Raw genomic sequence first — 22,038 nt, 5'->3', positions numbered from 1 at the left:
GTTGGTTACTAGTTGTTCCAGTCCCAGATTTGTAATAGCATTGTAGAAGGTTGTGTGTATGATTTCAGTTGTACAATCATTTAGGGTCCAGTCAATATGAGGTAGATTGAAATCACCAAGAAAGATAAAAGGGTATGGGCAGGATGCAGCCCATGTTAGTAATGTATTTAGCTTGTTTACATGTTCGATGTCATAATCAGGTGCTCTGTAACATAGTAAGAATCAAATTGTGATATTTAAGGATAGTTCACAGATGATGGTCTCAGGAAGAGCAAGCTCCTGGGTAACTTGGATATTTTTTAGATGTAAGGATTTTTTATAGAAGATAGCAACACCACCTCCTCGACGATTTTCACGATCTGATCGGTAAACATGATAGTCTCTTACTGTGGTAATGGAGTCGGGGAGAGATGCATTGAGCCATGTTTCACAGACAAATATAATGTCAAAGTTAGCCATATTTAGGAGGATGAGAAATTCAGGTATTTTATTCACGAGGCTTCTTGCATTGAGTAGTTTGCATTTAAGGCCGGCAGTAGTTGGAATTGAGGTAGTTGGGGGCGTGCGTGCCTAGTCTTGGGTGATGGTGGATCGGTTGAGGTAGGGTTGTGGTTGAGGGTAAAAGCTGAGTATTGGGTTGCGTGGCTTAATTTTGATACAGTCAGCATGGTAGTCAATGTACAGGTCCTTCTCTCCATTGTCTAGACGGTTTTTGAGTTCAATGCGGAGTACACGGGAGCGGGCACATTGCTGTATGGTTAGGTTAGGGCGGCAACGGAGGTTCTTATGGTTGGTGTTGGTTTTGGCGAGTGAGTTTATAGTATAAATGAATTTACGTTTGCTTGTTTCATTTTTGCAAATGACTCTGCACAAGCGTGGGGCCACAGAGCCGTCTCTATTTTTGAGCTCTCGGCCGATGCGGGAAATGTCAAGTATTTCATCAGCGGAGATGGTTGATGCTTGATAATTTCTGATGATGTTTCGGACAGTTGTGATGTCATCATTGTTATTGGTGACCTCTAGACCAAATAAGATGGCGTTTGGACGTTTCCGTTCACGCTAACTTTGCAAAATGTTAAAATATTAAAACACTATAAAAATTAAAATGTTTAGAATGAAAATGTTTAAAATAAGGCAAGAGTGGTTAAAGGCTGTTAAAATTGGACAGAATAATAGAGATGGAAGAGAGCAACAATTTTACTTTAAAAAAAACAACCCAACTACATAGGATAGGAATTGGAATAAACATCGGGAGTTATGCCCTCTGCCTTTTTATAGAAATACCTTGGAGAAAATGAAAAGCACAATTGATTGAACTGCTTTTATGGATTTATTTAAAGGCTAAGACAGGAGCTTCAGAGGTTAACCAGTCTTTTCTCTTCATAACTTCCGTGATTATGAAAATTATGGCTTTATTCAGGGGGATTTAATGATGTGTAAATTTAAATTAAATAATAGAATATAATCCCTTGTACAGAGAGGCTATTCAGACTGTGTGGGTTTACTGGGCCACAGATACTCCAGAGGATAATGGGTCATTTTGAAATGGCTATTAATTAGAAATGAATTCTCTGTTATTTATGATTCCTCTGTCATTTTACTCTTTTACCCTATTGTCTGATCTTTGCTTTTCGCCCCTATTTCTTGCCTTTTAGCTGCTTTTTTTGGGCTAGGGTTAATGTTGATATCCAATTATGGCTAACCACTTCTTTGTTTCTCTGTTACAAATATTTCATGCTGAGAATAACGATTTCAGCTTTATGCTCATAATCAAATCAACACTTCAACCTACTTTTTCCTTTTGAGTAAGGACAGTTATAAATTCAAGGGTCTAAAATGACACACTTAGTGGCTGATTACAGTGGTCTGATTAAAATTTTCCCTCTATTCCTTTGTATACCATTCTGAAAAAAGATATTTTTCTGGAATGTTTTTGCCCATCACCAAAGCGTCCATTATTCCATATTGAACAAAAAAGTCAGCCAAAATGACATTCCACATCCTTTTACATCCCATAGATTTTTGTAGGAGAAACTGGAAGGCTGTCCCAAAGATGCTTTTTGACTCCCCTCGCCCACCATCCAGTCAGATCTGAAGAAGCTTCTTGGATGACAAGCAAAATATCTTCAAAGAAAAACCAGAAAGTCCAGTTGCCTCTTGAAAAAGCACCTAACCCCCCACTTATACTAGAAACTAAGTACAATTATATTTTATTCAGTGACTTTTGAGAGCAGTTGCTAGCGCAGAGAGATTAGCTAGAGAGTAGAGATTTTCAAGAGACTTTGGAATAATACATAAAGTTCACAGAAAGTTGTTTAGTAGAAAGTTCACAGTTGCCTCTAATCAAATGGTTTGTTATGAGACAGATTAACTCCATTCCTCAGGATCAAGGATAGATGGGTTAATAATTCCAAAGTACATGGGCTACTGATTCAATTTTGATACTTGAGCACATGCACAACAACGTTGGTATGGAATATGATTGAATCTCCCTATCAACACCATTGAGGATAGGACTTGTGGGCATGTTAGTAGAAAACTGTTCTGTGTGCAAGCACAAAAATGTGCTAGAGAGGTTTGAAAGTGGCAAGAATGGGCTATATATTATATAAGCTTATTGCAACAGAGGTGTGAGGTATCCCTTTGCACTCTGCTTGACTTCAACACAGGCGATTTCTAAACACAGCGTACATATGGGTTATAGAGTAAACTCTCAGTCATCTGATCAGACATAAGTTGGTGCTTTCACAGGGAAAAATGTCAGTGCAACTTTACATCTGAACGTTGAAATTTCTAGAAATTGAAAATAAGTGCCTGGCAACTTGAAGGCTTTCACTTCCTTAGTTTGGATGATATTTATTTTCCAGGTATGAAGTGACTGATATATGATCTAATAATATTATGTAGACCATTGTTGGGAAGCACCCAGCCTGGCAGGAAGGAAGGAATCAAGCATAGAGCTAATCTAGAGTCACTGCGCATCCCCAAATTCCTTGGAGCCATATCTATTTGTTCCCAAGGGAAAGCTGCCAGACTGGGGAAAATTCCTTTATGATAGGCAGAACATAATAAAGTACTTAGCTTGAACTCTGCACGTGTGGGTGTGGTCAGTGGTGGGATTAAAAAAAATGTTACTACTGGTTCTGTGGGCATGGCTTGGTGGGTATGGCATGGCTTGGTGGGCGTGATTGGTGGGCATGGCAGGGGAAGGATATTGCAAAATCTCCATTCTCACCCCACTCCAGGGGAAGAATACTGTAAAATCCCATTCTCTCCCCACCCAACTAACCTGCTTTCCAGCTTTGTTTTCCTGTGCAGGGCAACAAAAGAAGACCCAGCTGATCAGCTGGGATTCAGGAGGCAGATAATAGATGGGGGCAGCAGGGCCAGTCAGAGGTGGTATTCCAAACTACTCAAAATTTCCGCTACTGGTTCTCCAGAACTGGTCAGAACCTGCTGAATACCACTTCTAGATGTGATTGTTTGTGCCTGACAACTATACTAAGTTCCATTATGGAAGAAAGTTGGAGATAAATAAACATGACAAGTAATCTACAATTGTTTCATGCAAAACCAGAACAAAAAAAAAGCGACTATCACAACAAAAACATAACCCTTCCACTCATGGGTTAATGTCATCTTTCACCAATAAAGTTTTGGATATTCACCGTACCTGAAGTGAGGAAAAATGAGGTCAGGGGTCAAACCTGGATTACAAAATGCTGGATAACTGTAGCAGGAGAGAATTAATTTTTGGGATATATTTGTGGTCATCTAGATTTCATTTAGATTTGGTATCCTTAACTGGGTATTTTTGACATTATTTATTTCTATATACAAAACAAAAGAATACATGAAAAAATATACAAAACTCTATTAATGTTGTACATCAAAAGCATCATTTTGATTGATTTTTGCTGGAAGAGATTATGCAGGAATGGAGGCTGCCATATGCTGATTGCATCCCATTTTACCTATCCCTTTCATCTAACACAGGTGAGGCAGGTTGTTGCCTGGCAGTTCGAGGGCCAAAAAACCTGAGACTCAATCCAAAACAGATGGAGGCATTAGTTATAGGTGCTGCATTTTGTCTAGCGGAGTTGTACCTTGCTTGTTCTGGAGGGGTCTGTACGCATCCTAAGTTTGGGGATGCTCTAAAATGTGTTACTAGGGTCTCAGATGGCCTTGGTGACAACAGGTGACTTTTATCAGATTCAGCTAATTTACCAACTGCAACTTCACTAGACGGGAACATTCTTGCAACAGCTATTCATGGTCTGGTAACTTTCCATTTGGATGATTGCAATGCATTTTCCAGGGGCTGCCTAATTGGAAACTTCAATTAAAATAAAGTGTCTAGACACCCACTAGGATATATCACACCAGTTCTTTGCCCTCTACGCTGGTTGCTGGTCCATGTCTGGATCCAGGGAAAAGTGCTGATTGTGATCTTTAAAGCCCCAAATGGCTTAGGACTAGGTTACTTTTAAAAAGTACCTTCTGTATTTATCTATCTGGATTTAAGATCATCTAATGACGTTCTTCACCTGTTCATGGAATTTCCCTTCCCCTGAAACCCAACTGGTGCCCTGCTAGCATCACTTCAGCAGAAGAGGAAGACCTTTCTACCATTCCAGGCTTTTAATTCCCTTTTAATTTTTAGTTTTTGAATGAGTGCCAGCTGCTGCCTAGTTTACACAAGGTATAATTCAGTGTTTGATTCGATTTCATCCTATGCATTTTTATTCAAATTGAATTTTTAGTGTGTTTTATTGTAAACTGCCAAGAAAAGTTTAGCTTACTGGTTTGTTTATTTTTTAAAATTATGAGTTAAACAATATTTTTTTTTAAATAAATCATTGGAACTGGTCAGCTTAAAGTATTATTTATTACCCTTCCCGGTTGATAGAAGTTCCGAGTTGATAGAAAAATGTACACAAATTCAAAATAACCAGAGTAACTCTTCACAATGAATACAATTGTTGCCACCCCCATGCAAAACACTTCATATCATAACATAGAGCTAAAATTAAGAATCAGGTTCAAAAGCACATTCACATCCTTAAACAACTGTAATCTCTGTAAGGTAATGTTAACAATGTTTTGAATATCAAAGCAAACTGGAATATTAACTGAACAATATTATATTTTGGAGGGTTTTCCCATCCATATTTCAAGATACCAAGGAGTCCCTAAACATGGAAATTGAACTTTCACTGAATAGTCTCCTCATAAGATTATGAGCAGGAGATAGACTTAATCTTTTTAAGAAGCTTTCTTATTAATTCCCTAAGAATGGGATATTCTAGCTCTTTACTCCAAAGCTCTTAATGCCCATCTAAGTAATAACTTTTAGTTGTTTATAGACATTCTGAGGTAGGCTTGCATGTATTGAAAAAATATGCCAGTAATGATAAATCAAGAGTTTTATGTGCAGCTAATGCCTTTGGAACGGCATTTTTCAAACCTGACAATTTTAAGACGTGTGGACTTCAATTCTCAGAATTCTCCAGCCAGTTGGGGAATTCTGGGAGTTGAAGTTCACATATCATAAAGCTGCCAAGTTTGAAAATACTGCTTGGGTATATTGCTTTAATATGCATTCTGTGACCAGGGCTTGCTACATAACCAACCAGAGGATGGATGGATGTAATGCTCAACTTCTGCTTATTGATGACAAGAATGCTCTGTCACAGTTCTGAGAGAATCTTTTTGGTATTTAAGACTATGCACATTCTTCTAAATAAGTATTGCCCTTGAAGTAAATGCAACCTTCTTCTAAATAAAAATGTTAACATTGTTTATAACTATTAAAAGGGAGTTGAAGGGGGTGGGTGGGTTGACATTAAGTTCAACTTCTGGAGCCTTCACAGATGTGTCCTTGCAGTTTCTTTGGTCATAGTTCAAAAATACTCGACCCTGCCTTTTTGTGAGATGATTTTTTTCAACTTCTTAATCCAACCTATACAACTCTGGTGGTCCCAGTAGTCTTGCAGCACAATATTTAGTGTTAGCTTCAGAGCCCAAGTAAGCTTAGCCAGATGCTGCCATCTGCTGAGGTTATGGCTGACATTAATTTTCAACCAAGCTGATATTATTTCAGTGGATGAGAGTATTCAGCTTTACGCTGACAAAAGAAAACAGAAACCTAAGGAAAAAATAAGTTTCCCCCCCTCGCTTAATTTGGCTGTAAGGCTTTGAAGAAAAAAAAAAATGGATATGCACTGGGGAAAAGTGACATTTCCAAAAACATCTTAATTGAACAGATGCACATTTACCTATTTTAGTAAACCAGAGACACAAAATGATTATTTTTAAAAAGCCAGTAATTTTGCACAAGTCACCCCAATGTGCTTAGATGTTGCCAGGATAGGTGAGTAGCAAATCCTGGTCTAAAATCAAATTAAATTCTTGAAGTAAATAAAATGTGTTTCTTTACAAGATGCCTAAATAATAGTTCCCAGCTTCTAACTATGCAGAGGTGGTATTCAGCAGGTTCTGACCAGTTCTGGAGAACTAGTAGCGAAAATTTTGAGTAGTTTGGAGAACCGGCAAATACCACCTCTGACTGGCCCCGCCCCCATCTATTCTCTGCCTCCCAAGTCCCAGATGATTGGCTGGGTCTTCTTTTGTTGCCCTGCACAGGAGAACGGAGCTGGAAAGCAGGTTAGTGGGGTTGGGAGGGAATGGGATTTTGCACTAACCTTCCCCCAGGAGTGGGCAGGGAATAGGGATTTTACAGTATCCTTCCCCTGCCACGCCCACCACACCACGCCCAGAAAGCCATGCCCATAGAACCGGTAGTAATTTTTTTTGAATCCCACCACTGTAACTATGGTTTATGCTGACTGAGGCTTCAGCAGCATCTTGTTATCCAGATCTGTACTAACCATTTTAAGCAGCAGACACATAGCAATTTGTTTGCTTTGTTCACCTAACGTTGTCCTTGAAAACTCAGACATTTGACCAAGATCATTTTGTAACATTCAGCCTGAACAAGCTAGGGCCACTATCCTCCTCAGCTCATAAGCCTGCTTCGACTTCTCCTAATGAATTCTATGCTTTTGGAAGATAAGGCACTAATTACTTTCTGACAATCATCTTTTGGACATGATTTAAATAATGATTTAAAAAAAATGGCAGGAGAAAAGAAAAGCGAGCATGGGAATAGTTCCATTCTCACGGCCCAGTGGGTAGCTCAGCCAAAGGGTTTATGGTATTATTGTACAAAGAGCAAGTAGAATTAAATAATCTTAAACAAAACACAAGAATTTGGACTCCATCCATTGTCCCGACCCCAGAAAAAAGTACGGCTTTTTATTGCTGTTAAAATTAAAAAATGCTGTTTATGTTGAGATCTTTTCTTCTGTGGTCTCCATGGACCAAGCTGCAGGAACATAAATATCATTAAATTCTCATGTGTTGCCTGACTAACATTTTAATATATAAAGAAAACCATTAATAATACTAATTAACAGGGGCATAATATAAAATATTACATGTATAAATTGACTATTATTCCAACTTTTATAGCATCCTTATCCACAGAAGTTCAGAATGCAAATATAGTAAAAAGTAAGGTGACTATTGACACGTGATTTCAAAGGTACCTACTGAATCATAAGAATTATCCATGTGAAGCATTCTGTGAAACTGCCTGTTGTTTATTTTTGATGATTTCTAGGATTTCTTTTATCGGGACTTGAGTGAATAGTGAAATGACGTTGAAACTTACAAGCAGATCTTTTTGTTCCACGTGTAGATCTTTGATCATTTCTAAGACGTGTTAAATCTTCCAGATGCCCCAAACTATACGGCCTCCCCAAAATACACAAAGAAGGCATACCTCTCAGACCCATAGTCAGCTCCAGAGGAGCACCACTACAAAACCTAGCCAAATACCTAGCAAAGCAGCTACAGCCCCATGCTGAAGCAGTAGCTTCACGTGTACAAAACTCATACCACCTCTTGGAAATGATCAAAGATCTACACATGGAACAAAAAGATCTGCTTGTAAGTTTCGACGTGGTTTCGCTATTCACTCAAATCCCGATAAAAGAAACCCTAGAAATCATCAAAAAATAAACACCAACCACCCAAACACCTCATGGAACTAGCAGAACACTGCTTAACCAACACATATTTCATATACAAAGGACGAAAATACAAGCAAATTGAAGGAGCCCCTATGGGATCACCACTGTCACCCGTCATTGCAAATCTGTTCATGGAAGAATTCGAATCCAGAGCCCTAGCCAATGCCACCCACAAACCCAAACTATGGTTAAGATACATTGATGACACATTTGTGATTTGGCCCCATGGAAAAGAAAACCTAAACAATTTCCTAACACACCTAAACAGCATACACCTCAAAATCAAATTCACCATGGAAACGGAAACAAACAAACAACTACCATTCCTAGATGTACTAATCTACAAAAAAACAGATGGCACACTAGGACACACCATATACCAGAAGAAAACACACACCAACCGCTACCTCAACGCCCAATCCCACCACCACCCAGCACAGATAAACTCCGTGGCCAAAACACTAATTGCCAGAACCAAACGCCTGGCAAACAAGACACACGTAAAGACTGAACTATGCACCCTGACTAAAGTACTGACAGCCAATGGCTTCCACAAAAGCAAAATCACAGGCCTGATCCACAAAAACACACTGAGACATAATGGAGACCTAGAAGATGAACAGACCTATGGAACAGCTGTCCTGCCCTACATAAGAGGTACTACAGACAAAATCAGTAAGATACTACACAGCCATCACATCAAGACTGCCTTCAAAACAGACAGAAAAATAGCAGCCATCCTAAGAAACCCCAAAGATAAAATTGACCTGGAAAACCAAGGCGTATGTGAAATCCCCTGCACATCATGCCCTGCCATATACATCAGACAGACCAATAGAAGAATAAGTACCCGCCTGGATGAACACAAAAATGCAGTAAAAAAGCTGGAACACACTTCCTCACTAGTCCAACACATGAAAGCCACAGGTCATAGCATCGACTTCAATGGCACCAAAACCCTAGCCACTATAGAAAACCCCAGCTACAGAATTATCAGAGAAGCCATAGAGATTGAAAAAAAACCTGAAAGCATGAATAGAAGAGATGACTCCACCAGACTGTCAATCATTTGGAAGCCTGCACTCACAAACAAAAAACTCTCCACACCACTAGCCAGGCAAACACCTGGGCACAAACAGACCCCCCCTGATACCTCCAGTTCAAACACACCCTAACCAGCCACCCAGATGAATCCCAGCTTCCTAATAAATGAAAGCCAGCCAGTCACCCGAAGCCAAGCCACACTAAAAGCCCCCAATACATGAAACACAATGTTGCCAGCCAATCAAGACAAAAAAACAACAACGCTACAAAAGAGACAGAAGATATTAGAAACATCAATCAAGCAGAACACAGCAAACTCCAAGACCAATAAACACAGACCAAGACTCCCAACCAATCAGGATGAAGAAAAAAACCATTCTAACACAGCAGTAGGCTAGCCCCAAATTTAAAACAGATTCTGCCAAAACGTCGCTACAACTTTAAAAGCACAACTATAATGACGTGGAAAAATACCCAAACAAAGCTGAATACCATACATATAAATACCTGCGAAAACTTAAGAAAAAACACACACACACACACATATATATTGTATCCATCCATCTGTTGTCTATCTATCTATCAATTTGATTTATTTATACAAAGTTCAGTGACATTTATATGGACAAGGTTAAAGCCTCAAATATGGGCACAACAAATTTTTTATTTTAACAAAATCCTTTCTTACTCCTATATTTGCTCCGTTATTGTAGTATAGTAAGTATAGTATTATAGTGTAATAAGATAAGGTATTGTAATGTAGACATTGCTGGTTTGAATTCCAATGGGAACTTTTTTTAAAATTATTGTTTTTCTTTCTGGATTTCCTCCTGACAATTTTTTTTAAATTAGTGCAGTTCCAGCATATCATCAGTTTTCCAGATATCCAAGATAGAAGGCTTTCCCCCTGAACTTCTCAGAACCCAAAGGCAATTCTACAGACAATTTATAGTAGAATAATGAGATGGGTAGAATGAAGTTTAGATTCAGGCCACAAGCCAATTAGTTCTCAGCTGCCTGATGGGATTCTAAGTGAGAAGCAGAATGTTTTCCTGAGCAATTTGTATGTGTCTTGTGCTGCACACTCTACCAGCCTGCTCTTCCCATGTATCTTGGATGAGAATTCACACACTTCACTACCAGTGACCATGACTGAAAAGGATTGTTGTTCTAGTGAACCATATCTAGAAGGGACCAGTTTGGAAAACAACGTCATGTTCTTACGTTGTTCCATGTAAATGTTAAAAAAAGCAATGGCCAAGTTATTCATTTATTGAAGGCTTTTATATACTATCATATTTTAATAGATATCCCAGTGATTTACAGCTTAAACATAAAATAATAAAACAGTAAGCATATGCCTATTAATTAATAAAAACAACATGTTACTAAAGGCCCCAAGTGTACAACTTAAACCTAATGATGACAATTAAATATCAGATGCTTGATGAAACATGACAATTTTATAGTCTTCCTGATTGCCATCAGGATGGAAGTCAACTAAACCTCTAATTTCAAAGGAAAGGAAGAACAATGGCAAAACACAACCTCGGGTACTTTAAAATATCCCTTCCTGAGATGAATGAACTGGATGATCTGAGTCAGTTTGATGTAGAAAGTCCTGAAGATTCCTGGGAGCCAATCCATGTAAGTTAAAAACAGTTCATTGAGCTAGGTTCTGAAACATATCAGAATCTATGGTAATTTGAGCAACATCAGTGTAGCATGGATTTAAGAGCTCTCACTGTCAGTAAACAAGGCAACACAATTTACACCATTTGATATTTTCCAAGTCGACCTGTTTTCCAAAACACCTGAAGGCAGGACAAGAAGCAATGAATGGAAACTAATCAAAGACAGAACCAACCTAAAAATAAGGAGAAATTTCGTAACCGTTAGAACAATTAATCAGTGGAATGGCTTGCCTCCAGAAGTTGTGGGTGCTCCTTCATTGTAGGTATTCAAGATGAGATTGGAGTTTGTCTGAAATGGTATAGAGTTTCCTGTTTGAACCGTGGGGTGGACTAGAACAGGGGTTCCCAACCAGAGGTGGTTTTCAGCAGGTTCTGACCAGTTTTGGAGAACCAGTAGCAGAAATTTTGAGTAATTCAAAGAACCGGCAAATACCACCTCTGACTGGCCCCTCCCCATCTATTCTCTGCCTCCTGAGACCCAGCTGATCGGCTGGGTCTTCTTTTGTTGCCCTGCACAGGAGAAGGGAGCTGGAAAACAGGTTAGTGGGATTTTGCAGTATCCTTCCCCTGTCATACCCACCAAGCCACATCCACCAAGCCATGCCATGCTACACCACGCCACACCCACTAAGCCACTTCCATAGAAAGGGTAGTAAAAATTTTTTTGAATCCCACCACTGTTCCCAACCCCCAATCCATGGACTGGCACTGAGCCAGGGCATGTCAGAAGCCAGGCCACACAAACAACCAAAGCCCCATCTGTGGGATGCAGGCAGCACGCAAAACCACCACCCCTCCAGTCTATGGAAAAATCTTTGCACACGGAACTGATCCCTGAAGCCCAAAAGGTTTAGGGCCATTGGACTAGAAAACCTTCAAGGTCCTTCCAACTCTGTTACTCTGTTAAGTTCCTTACCCTTGAGCAACCCTAGTTAAATAAATCTAAGCTCCTTCCCTGAGCTTTCCCTCCCCATTTTTTGAGGAGAAAGAATCATACAAAAAAAAAAAGCTTGCTTCCCTCTCAACCGTTTAAAAAAAAAAATGTAAAGAATGAACTCTTTACTACAGCCAGAAAGACAGACTATTCAGGCATGAATTGCCTCATCTCTCAGCTGAATAGAGAGCAGTCACAGGAGGAAATCCGTTACCATTCAACAGTTGCTGCATGCAGCTGGTTGTCATATTCTCTATGTACGGAGCCTGTTTGTGTATCAATTAATAGACATTTGCTCGCAGATGAAGGCTGAGCTGTATCCACACTAATATAGCCACTGCTTGCTTGCTTCTTCTTCTTTTTTTTAAAGCAAGCACATGCTGTATTAAATGTGAAATTGTCTCCAACACTGGGAGGGAGTTTTAATTGAAACTTGAAGCAGCAGGAGTGCACCAACAACAACATTGTGGGGGACAGTAGCAGCTGGACACAAAAGATGACGCAAGGACCTAGAAACTGTTGTTGGCCTGCTGTTGGATCTGCAGGGCAAAGACGATCTGTTGTTCCCTATATTTAGTCTCTGGTTCCTGTTCCTTCCTTTTGTTACCCTTCCGCCAAATGTCAACAGATTTTCTGACATTTCATCCATTATACCAGCTGCAGAGGATCTTGTATATATTTCTCTCTCTCTGTGTGTGTTGCTATGCAAATGAAGGCTGGGGCTCTGAAAATATGCTTTAGCTCACTTCATGAGCCTCACAGGTGACCATTGGGAGTGGTGTGTTCTGGAAATAAGCCTAATTTTACATTTTGTTATGGGGATGAGGATGAGCCAGTCTTGACTCCTGGCAACTACCTGGACATGTCCCTCCAGTTTTCTCGGCAATGTTTTCAGAGATGGGTCACCATTGCCTTCCTTCTAAGGCTGAGAACCAGGGAACGGCCCAAGGTCACCCAGCTGGCTTCATGCCTAAGGCAGGACTAGAACTCACAGCTCTCAGTTTCTAGGCCAGTGGTGGGTAACCTTTTTGGGCTCCTGTGCCACAAATCGTGCGCTCGCTCGCGTGCCAACACCCAGAAGGCAATGTGCACCCCCCACACCCCTTATGCATGCGTGCACAATCCCCCCCCCATGCCACCCCGTTACCTGCACTGCGCCTCATAGCTGATTTTCAGCCAGTTTGAGGCCCCTTTTGGCCTCCCAGAGGTTTGCAGAAGGCTTCTGCAAGCTTTTCAGGATGAAAACTAGGCCCATTTCATCACTTCCAGTATTTCCGGAAAAACAGGAAGTGATGAAACGGGCCTAGTTTTCATCCTGAAAAGCCTGCAGAAGCCCTCCACAAGCCTCTGGGAGGCTGAAAAAGGCCTCAAACTGGCCGAAAATCAGCTGTGAGGAGCATGCATGCTCAGTGAGGTAAGTTTGCCTGCAGCTCGCGTGCTGGCACAAATGGCTCTGTGTGCCCTTTGTGGCACGCATGCCATAGGTTTGCCATCACGGTTCTAGGCTGATGTTTTCACCCGTAAACCATACTGGCTTTTTCTCCCAATTCAACAAACTTGGCTGAGCTATTATTATTATTATTTATAAACAAAAAACAACAGTATACACAGTAAACGAGATAACCATGCTGGGTTTCGTATCACAAATCACTAGTCGAACACTTCCCAAGTGTTTAGGACTGCATGATGTATCAGCGGATTATGTGAGCAGATCCCAGTAAGGTGGCCTTCTGCAGCTGACCCATGTCAGCGCCAATTGTTTTTAAGTGCTTGCGTAGGTCTTTAGACACAGCACCCAGTGTGCCGAGTACCACTTGAACCACCTGCACTGGTGTATGCCAGAGTCTCTGCAGTTCGATTCTCAAGTTCTGATATCTGGTATACACAAAAAAAGCAGTGTACACAGCAAACAAGATAACTATGCTGGGTTTCATATCTCAAATAATAATAATAATAATAATAATAATAATAATAATAATAATAATAATAATAATAGTAGTAGTAGTAGTTGTTGTTGTTGTTGCCTTTCCTGAATGAGGCTTTCAGTGAACAAAGTCTGGGCTTTGAGGTTGAAAGCAAATCCTCCTGTCTTTTGCCGAGGCTGTTTTTCTTTGCTGTAGAGAAAACCCCCTAGCAAGAGTTCTGTGGGGAACTTTTGGAAGCTGTCCTGCTCTATCAGCTGAATAAGAGCAGCTCCTGCTGGCTCCAGCAGCCGCACCATCGCCCGACTCAGCATTTTCTGCCCTTAAAGAGCTTTGCTTCTCTGTCCCCCTTCTCGGGTCATGTGTGTTCATGTTACAATGATTAATATGCTTAATTTTGCAGCATCCTGGCCTGGAAGAAAAAAAAAAATACCATCCGCCTATACGTATACCTCTGGGGAACCAAGGAGGCAGTGAGACAGCTGCAGGCTCTCATGTACGTGTGGAGAAAGATAGGAGCTGTGAAAGGCTGCACAGCAGATGGCCCATCCATTTGGTTCCTGCTTTGTTACCTTCCCTCCCACCCACATTGCATCCAGTCCCAGAGATTGTTCCTTTATTGCGTGCGAGAAGTACAATAAATAAACTGCTCCTTCTACAGCCCTCCAGAAAAATGTCTCTCGTTCCTAAAAAATGGACTGGGTGCCCAAGCCAGGTGGTCGGGGCCTAGCGGTTCTCATCTTCCCAGAGATAGATAGTCCATAGAAGGCAGTGGAGAATAACAGGAGTAAGATCCTGATGGACTTCCAGATCCAAATGGACAGGCAGATACAGGCCAATTAACCAGATTTGTGGTAGTAGACTGGGACCAGAGGACAGCAGTGGTCTTAAATGCAGCAATATCACGTAATAGGAACATCACCAAGAAGAATTATGAGAAGCTGGAGAGGAAGAATTGCAGGAAATACGACTTCAGCAACAGAGTGGTCAATGTCTGGAATACTCTACCCGACTCTGTAGTTTCTTCCCCAAACCCCAAAAACTTTAACCTTAGACTGTCTACTATTGACCTCACCCTTTCCTAAGAGGTCTCTAGGGGGCGTGCATAGCGCACCAACGTGCCTACCGTCCCTGTCCTATTGTTTCTCTTATTCTTCTTTATTTTTCTTATATGTACCCATTTCATGTATTCACAACTATGTATACACTTATACTTATTATCTTGTAAACAATTGACAAATCAAATAAATAAATAAATAAATAAATAAATAAATAAATAAATAAATAAATAAATAAATAAATAAATAAATAAATAAAATAAAGAAAGGATGTGGAAACTGGAGGTCAAAGTGCTTCCAGTTGTGGAAGGAGCACTCAGGGCTGTGATTCCTGAACTGGGAGAGGGGTTCAAGAGATCCCAGGAACAACATCTGTGCAGAACCTTCAAATTCTCGGGCATCTGGTAGGGGAGTTGTGATTGAGGAAGACACTTACCACCCATATGGAGAGAAGGGTGTGTTTGTACACACCCACATACACAAAATTTGGAGGTTGGACTAGGAAATCTCCAAAGCCCCATCAACCCTATCATCATCATCGTCATTTAACGACCCCCATAAACTCTTGTGGGGTAGAGTCCGTGCAACTGAATGGGACTGAGTGATTACTGGCCGGATACCTTTCCTGTTGCCCATGCGGAGTTATATTCAGCAGATATATTCTCATCGTGCCCAGGATCGAACTCACAGCCTCCTGGCTGTGAGGCGAGAGCTCCATCAACCCTATGATCCTATGATTTTATACCCCCTGGCCCACACCCATGCCATTGAGGGTGACCTGAGGGTCTTACCCTACTACGTTGTTCCTAGCTTATGGCCATCAGTATTCATTCTCCTGAGACGGTGCCTGCTAAGAACTGAAAGAGTAGCATCTTACTGAAGTATAGTGAGAGTTAGATTGATTCAGGGAGGAATAGAGGCTGGGCAGACTCCTCAGCTGATCTTTTCATTAAACAAGAGAAGATACAGAACTATCTCTCTCTGCTTATTTCAGCTCATCTGATAAAAACTGGCCGTATTGGCTTATACCAGGTCCCACCAGGAGAGCAGTGCCAAGTTGTGGTATCTTGAAGAGTGCCTTCTCTGAGCAAAGACATCTCAGCCATGTCCTCTTTGTCACAGGAGATGTCGCAGCATCCCTCCTTGTCCCTTGCATATTTTGGAAGGGATTTTTATTTATTTATTTATTTATTTATTTATTTATTTATTTATTTATTTATTTGATTTGCCAATTGTTTACAAGATAAGTATAAGTGTATACATAGTTGTGAATACATGAAATGGGTACATATAAGAAAAATAAAAGAAGAATAAGAGAAACAATAGGACAGGGACGGTAGGCACGTTGGTGCGCTTATGCACGCCCCCCCCTTTTTTTTTTTGAGCTGGGAGGCTCTTGGTCTGGTGCCTGGGGGCAGGAGTTGTTTATATCTTATTTTTATTACTTGTAGCAAATTGCCTAAAATCATTGCATGGGGTGAGTGATCACATACATTGCGTACTTTAAATAAATAAAAGTGCCACCTCCCATTTGCTAAAACTGTGGCCCACCCTTATCTTAGTCTAAGCTGAGCTTCCTTAGAAAGTTGATTGGAACAGATACCTGTTATTTTTCCATCCTTTAAGATAAGACCTGCTCAAGATCAAGATATAGGCACTGCTGGGATTCCAGGAATTAATCGATTTATTATTAAATTTATATGCGGTTATATCTTGAATTCATCTCACTATTCCAAAGCAACTCTATCACAACAGTAATAACAATTTTGAAAGCCTTAATAGTAACAGTAACAATGTTTGTTTGGAATTTTCTCCTTAGTTCTAGATTGCTTCTCTCCTTAGTTACTTTCCATCCATTGTTTCTTGTCATGCCTTGGGTGCTTTGGTAAATAAGTTGGCCCTCTTTTCCTTCCTCCAACTTATACCAATCAAAGTCAAGTCAGGGTTATGTTAATTATTTTTTCCCCTCAGGACTGAATAATCTTTCCTGGAAGTCCACCTCAACAATGCATTCTTCTTCCCCTCTTCCCAAGGCCTACATTCCTTCATAGTTATAATGCTCAAGCTGTGAATTATCTTCAGGATTCAAGGTGGATATATGGTCAGACTGTACATATTATAAGGTAAAGTTTCCCCTCGCACATGCGTGCTAGTAGTTTCTGGCTCTAGGGGGCAGTGCTCATCTCCGTTACAAAGCTGAAGAGCCAGCGCTGTCTAAAGACGTCTCCATGGTCATGTGGCTGGCATGACTAAATGCTGAAGGCGCACGGAATTTTGTTACCTTCCCACCAAAGTAGTCCCTATTTTTTACCTGCATTTTTACATGCTTTGAAACTGCTAGGTTGGCAGAAGCTGGGACAAGTAACTCCGTTATGCAGTGTTAGGGATTCGAACCACCAAACTGTTGACTGTTCTGATTGACAAGCTCAGCGTCTACAGGTGCAAATAAAAATCTCACATCCCAGAAATTCAGAACTTTTCAGCAGCCCCTTTCTACTTCTTCTGAACACCAGAAGAACATGTGAACCTCCCCAAACACCTGACGGCTTTCATATATAATTATCCATTCATACTTTTGAGCCATCTGATAGTAATTTAAGGGGAGATAGATTTCCTACTGACTCCAAGCACGAGTGACACTGAAGAAAAATGAGAGCTCTTCAGAAGTGAGAGACAGAGAAAAAGCAGGCATTTGAAAAGAAGCTGAATGCAGTGGGGTGCTTGGGAACGTGGCCTATCTTTTCGAGTTTCGTATTGGATTTCTTGAGATGTTCCTGGCATGGTAGAGGAAAAAGATTTCTTAAGAGGAAAATCGAAGAGAGAAAATTAAATTATGCGCACATAGATTGGAGATGGGTAATTTCTTTTTTCCTAATGGAAAAAAAAAGGGTAGCTAGTCTGCAGCTGGATTCTCCCTATAGTCAACTATAACATTTAAAAAAAAGTACCTTACCATTTTTATCTTACTCCAGGAATACATTTGCATAGATATTTGGAATAAGATCCTTGATTGGATATATTGTAATTGAGAACTTTCACAGTGAACTGGTGAAAAGGAACACAATTTAACTGATTGTCTTCACTCCAAGACCCACCCAGGGGGAATATTTATAAACCGTTATTGGCTGTGCAGATTTATGGCCTATCAAACTGATACAAATACTCATATTTTTACCCCTGATTCCCTATCCAGTAGTCAAAAAATTACATCAATAACCAAGGCCAGTCTACTTTTCTCTAACTCTCCTTGGATAGCTCCATTTCCTGTATGAAAAATGATACTTATAAAAGTATCAAAACTATAAATCACTCAGCAACAATTTGAGAATCCTTTAATTATTATTACACATTATAGTGGCCATCCCCAGATTCTATAAATGTGATCATAAATATCTATTTCACCCCCTCTCTTACCTTACCCTTGTATGTACTGCGTTTCCCCCCAAATAAGACCCAACCGAAAATAAGCCCTAGCATGATTTTTCAGGATGCTAGAAATATAAGCCATAAGAAGCCCGTTAAGATTGTCAACATTGTGGTTGCCCTTGGGGGAGAGCAAGGGACAGCTTGATGTCACTTGTGTTGAGGGACACCTGTGGGGGCCCAGGTGGGGTGGGGTGACGAGTCCTGGCTGCCTCTTAGGATGGGGCCCCTCTGTCATTCCCATTTGCCACGGCCATCATGTGTGGGGTGGTGGGGGAAGCTCATTCCATGTGTGCAGTGGAGCTGAAGGACGAGGTTGGATGGTGGGCCGATCATGCAGGACATGGTGCCACCCACACCACCTCCTACATTATTTTGATGAAGATACATAATACTCTTTCCTCCTATTTTTCCCCACCACAGGAATCCTGTGAAGTAGGCTGGTTGCCTAAATGTGAGGATACTTGCCTCACACTTGGGCAGTTGAGAGTTCAATCCTAGGCAGTAACAGATGTTTATTAAAGCACAGAGAGGAAAAACTCTGCTTAGGCATCAGGAAGAGCATCTGGCCAGTAAACTCTTGGCTCCATTCAGTCATCCTGACTCCACCATGAAAAAAGGGATTACAGGAATAAATCCTGCAAATCCTGCACAACACACACACACACACACACACAGTACATGCACAAAACACACACAAACAGTATGGGATCTTACAGAGAAATATAATTGCTAGCTGGTTCAAGAGAGCCTTAGCACATTATACTAAGGACTCACTCAACTCAGCATTTTTATTTCTATCCAAGACAGAAGAGAAAGCTAACTTTCTCTCCGTGAATCTTGAAATCAGCGACAAGAAGGCAATAGCCTTTTATTGTTGTTTATTTTCCTGTCGTTGCTCCCTCTGTTTGAGTACTGCTTCTGTAATACAGGCCTCAGTTAACTAGCAATACAAATGGCAGCTGATTGCACCTCTCATGAACCTATATAAGCCTTTGAACCAACGGGCATAATATCTTGAGGCTGTTAAGTTCTAAAAGTTAATTATATGCTATGTAATGTACTCCTTTTTTTTTTCTGTCCTAAAACTGTTCAGTTTCATTTGGTGACATTTCTCCTTCTTCCTCCCAATTTTTAGTGTGATATTTTTATCAAATATTTTAACCAACTTTGTGGTCATGTTGTAAAATATAGGTTTTAAATAATAATCTGTAATGGAGAAAAGGGCTCCCATGCAAAAGTGTAGCCTTACAATATGATGCAAGATCCTATTATACAATTTGTTCCTACTCCCCCGCTTTGATTGCAATAGAGAAGCATACATGATGCTCAAAATAGACAAGTATACAAAATGCATAAAATTGTTTCATCTGTGGAGTCATGGTGTATTACAGTTTTCAGCATTGCCGTGTTTCCCAAAAATCTAAAATCCCCCAGGGACATCAGAAATTTTAAATTTTCACTGAATTATTATGAAAACTAAATGGGAACTACTGATAGAAAACACAGTATATTTCTAGATACTAGATTCAAAGAACAGGGAAGGAACAACAATTAAATGTCATTTAATTTATTCATTACATTCATATTATTAAGGAAAACGGTGTGTTTTCTTTTTAATGAACGGTCACTTTTTCTTTTTAATGAACACGTAAGTTAAAAATATCTATTTTAAATCGGCTGACCAATTAACCTTTCAATAGATCAAAAGGTTTAATCAAGTATTCTAACTAATGAATTGATTAACTGTTGCCATTCATGAATATTTTTATCCTGCGTCAGTGGAGAAAAATTGCAGAAGTTTAGGTATAACTCTTAGGAGTTTAAAAAAAAAAATAGCTAAGCTTTATGGCTACAGATACTAACCGGAAAAGGAATACCAGTGGGAACCCTGTAGAAGTATGCTGGGAATTAAGGGTGGGACTGGGATAAATAAAAAGTTAACTAAGCCTTCCCTAGCCTGATGATGCACTTTGCAGTTTTCCTAGACAGCATGATTGATAAATAGGAATTTTCAGAGTTCTGATGAAAAAAAAAAGACATTTGGATGGGGAATTTTAAGTAGCTTTCTCCTGGACCAGCTCTAAATGTGTGAAACATTAGGAACCATATCCTTTTCACTTGCACACCAAATATAATGTCTTATTTATCATATTTATTAAATGTATTTATCCTGTTCAGCCAACCCACCTCACAAGGTTGTTGTTTTTTTGTGTGGGGAAAATAGGAGGAGGAAGATGTGTCGGGCATGTTCATACAACCTTGGAGTGTTTCTGAAATTAATAAAGTTGCAATGCCAATAAATAAAAATAAATATTTATAGAGTTGCCCTCTCACAGATTTGTGTCTCTGGGTGACAAAGCAATCATAAAAAAAACCCTGAGAATTGAAAATTCAGCACTTAAAAGGTATGTATTCACTAATTTCTGATGAATATGTCTTTGGGCAATAAATGTCTTGGTTGTATGTGGCCAACCAGAATGACACCTGATGATGATTCAGAAAGAGACTCAAACATAGAGCATAGAGCACAAAATATCAGAGTTGGAAGGGACCTTGGAGGTCTTCTAGTCCAACCCCCTGCTCAAGCAGGAGACCCTATACCATTTCAGACAAGTGGCTGTCCAGTCTCTTCTTAAAAGCTTTTAGGGATGGAGCATTCACAACTTCTGAAGGCAAGCTGTTCCATGGGTTGATTGTTCTTTTTACAGAGGCATGATTGAGAGTGTTTTAACAAACTGCACCACTGTTTGGTTTGGTGGCAGCAGTGCCTCAGATAGAAAGTCCATAGAGAGAGTGGTAAGGACAGCAGAGAAGATTATAGGAAGCTCGCTTCCTGTCATTGAGGATACTGCTTAGAGCCCAAAGCATTGTTAGAGATGCCACAAACCCACTTTACAGTCTGTTGGTTTTGGAGTATTCCTAGCAGGACTACCAGATTCTGTAACAGCTTTGTTTCCTATGCCATCCATCTGGTATACTTGCAAGATTTGTTTATTTTTTTGCCATGTACATGGATCCATCCAAACCAAACTGTGTTGTTTCTCTGTGTCATATAACATAATTGCATAATTTTGTATTTATTTATTTGTTTATTTTGTCATGTTTATGTCAGATATATTGGAGGTAGTGACCCTTTGAGAGCAATATGCAATGAAATTTCATTTTAATTTATGCTGATTAGTGTACATTCAAAGTTATTATTCTATTCTATTCTATTCTATTCTATTCTATTCTATTCTATTCTATTCTATTCTATTCTATTCTACTCTACTCTACTCCATTCCATTCCATTCTCTATTCTATTCTGTTCTGTTCTGTTCTGTTCTGTTCTATTCTATTCTATTCTATTCTATTCTATTCTATTCTATTCTATTCTATTCTATTCTATTCTATTCTATTCTATTCTATTCTATTCTATTCTATTCTATTCTACTCTACTCTACTCTACTCTACTCTACTCTACTCTACTCCATTCCATTCCATTCCATTCTCTATTCTATTCTATTCTATTCTATTCTATTCTATTCTATTCTATTCTATTCTATTCTATTCTATTCTATTCTATTCTATTCTATTCCATTCCATTCCATTCCATTCCATCCCATCCCATCCCATCCCATCCCATCCTATCCAACCCATTAGGAAATTTCTCCTTATTTCTAGGTTGGATCTTCCCTTTGATTAGTTTCCATCCATTGTTTCTTGCCTCATCTTCTTTGGAAAATAGGTTGACCGCCTCTTCTTTGTGATAGCCCCTCAAATATCAGAACACTGCTATCATGTCTAGAATGTGTGTATGTGAACCACTCACATTGCCCTACAACATCTATGTCTGATTTATAGTGAAACATTCTCCACTTGGGG

The sequence above is a fragment of the Notechis scutatus genome, chromosome 2 (genome assembly GCF_049901735.1).
Source record: "Notechis scutatus isolate UNSWTSFEM ecotype Mainland chromosome 2, rNotScu1.2, whole genome shotgun sequence".
Lineage (NCBI taxonomy): Eukaryota > Metazoa > Chordata > Lepidosauria > Squamata > Elapidae > Notechis > Notechis scutatus.
The sequence above is the reverse complement of the archived record's forward strand: the minus strand, read 5'-3'. Positions refer to the sequence as shown.